The sequence below is a fragment of the Mastomys coucha genome, chromosome X, assembly GCF_008632895.1.
Source record: "Mastomys coucha isolate ucsf_1 chromosome X, UCSF_Mcou_1, whole genome shotgun sequence".
Classification (NCBI taxonomy): Eukaryota; Metazoa; Chordata; class Mammalia; order Rodentia; family Muridae; genus Mastomys; species Mastomys coucha.
In genome coordinates, this window is record NC_045030.1 from 127283489 (window position 1) to 127285596 (window position 2108).

At 41.0% G+C, this 2108-nt stretch overlaps 1 protein-coding gene across 2 annotated transcripts in view; it reads left to right on the forward strand.

The window, feature by feature from the left end:
* Positions 1 to 1714: 1714 nt before the first annotated feature.
* Positions 1715 to 2108, forward strand: part of Srpx2 (sushi repeat containing protein X-linked 2) — a 23261-nt gene continuing 22867 nt past the window's right edge. For both annotated transcript variants that reach the window (XM_031376221.1, XM_031376222.1), the window contains exon 1: positions 1715 to 2025. The gene's annotated coding sequence lies outside the window, so the exon portion shown is untranslated. The remainder of the gene's footprint in view (positions 2026 to 2108) is intronic.

Genomic DNA, 2108 nt, shown 5'->3' on the forward strand with positions numbered 1-2108 from the left:
AAAAAAAAAACAACCAAACAAGCAACAACAACATCAAAAACCCTGATTCTTTCACAACTGTATACAGATCTTTAAAATGCCCTTTGTTACACACATATATTATTTACATGCAACCTACAGACACCATTTAATGTGGGTCATGTACATACATTTGGTGCTGAACACTTAGGATTGAATAAGAGGTTGTGCATATGAGAGGAAGTTGCAAGGGTATGGAAGGGTGCAAGTGAGGGAAGGGAGGGGTGGAATTATGTAAACACAGGGCTCTAGTATGAAATTTTCAAAAGGAAAACTAATTTTTGAAAGGAAAGGGGTATATATTGATCATATCCCCCCTCTCTCATCACCTCATCTACCCCTCCACCCCCAACACACCAAATTCCTTTCTGTTCTCCACAAGTCCCCACTCTACTTTCAAGGCTTTTTTGTGACTGGGTGCATTTAATTAGAGTGACCTGCATGAGCATGAGCAAGCAGAGAGCTATTTACAAATTAGAGCGACTTACCTGTGGCTGCAACACTGAAGACTACCACTTCCTCTCCCCAGAGATTATTAAGTGCCTCTTTAGGGTGTGTGGTTGGTAGATGGGACCTAACAACCCCCTTCCCTATCTATAATGGGATGTCAATGGACACTCTCATGCAGGTCTTGTGGATGTAGCTACTGCTGCTGTGAATTCATGAGTACAATAGCGACATAACATCCAAAAGATAGCATTTCACAGAAACCACTTATTTAAAAAAAAAAATCTAACCTATCTATTCCAGGCTATCCTACAATACACTCTGTAGTTTAGGCTAATCTGGAACTCACAATTCCCCTGCGTCAGACTCCTAAGTGCTGGAATATTAGTCCTATAGCACCAAATCCACCTAAACTGACTTTTCAAGAGATAGAAATGTTAACTATGAGTAGGTCAAGGGTATATGGTAGTCTACACTGTGTAAGAATAATGTTATTACCAGGCAAAAGACAAAGAAAACTTGCTCCCCGTGATAAATAGCCCTCCATCCAAGACCGCTGAAAAACAGCTTAGCAATAGATATCACCTTGCCATGAATAGATTATTTAGATTTATCTAAAGAGCCTTTCAGAAAAGCCTCCCTAGGCATACTTTCCTTCCATTCATGGTATGGGAAATTAACCTTAATTCTTTAGGCAAGGACTTGGTAAGGAAGGGGTATGCTCCTGTGGTAGAATGCTCACATGGCATGCAAAAGCCCCAGGTTTGAAGCCCTACACCTTACACATACACATGCATGATTTTTTTTTTTTTTTTTGGTAAAACATAATCTTATCAGAAACTTATAACCAAACAGAGAGGAAAAAAAAAAAAGAAGTTGGGTGAGTAGAAAGGTGGTTAGGATCTGAGAGGAACTGGAGGAGGTAGAATATGATAAAAAAAATCTAAAAGATATAAAACAAAAACTTAAGTCATTAATGGGAAGGTTTCCAAGTGTGTCTGACCCTGTATCATCCACGTGACAAAGCAATTGTGAATTTGAGAGGAAAAAAAGGAAGCAAAGGAAAAATCTAAAGGAAAGCTAAAGTCAGCTACATATGTCCCCTCATTGGAGCTGGTGAAATTCCCTTTCTTTCGATCCCGATGTCATGCTGAGTCATAAAAAGTAGTGTTCCTCAGAACACATCTCTGGAAGTCCTATGCTAGTCATCACTCCACCCAGAGCTTGAGATCAGTGACATTCACACTTCCCCTCTTCTGCAGCAGAGAGCACCAGCTCCTCTAATCCTCCTGCTTCCCCCTCCCCCAAATTCTTTTCTTGGGGAGTAACAACTATAGCTTTGGGGATGATATAGCTTTAAGACGACTTTTGGCAAATGTAAATGTCCTAACATCTGGGCAGTGTTACCAGAATCCCGGAGGCCCTGACAGACCAGGAGCCACTGGTTCTAGGAATGTTAAAGTAGAAGGGTTTTTTCCCCCCTGACTGATGAGAGGAGCAGAGAGCAAGGAGAAAGAGGAGAAATGAACGAGACCACAAAAATCATAAAATAAAAAGCAGGTAAGTCCACTGCAGTTAGTTCCTCAAACTGAACTGCCCCACTTCACAGCTGTGGAGAGGTCAAAAGACTTGGGACTTAGATG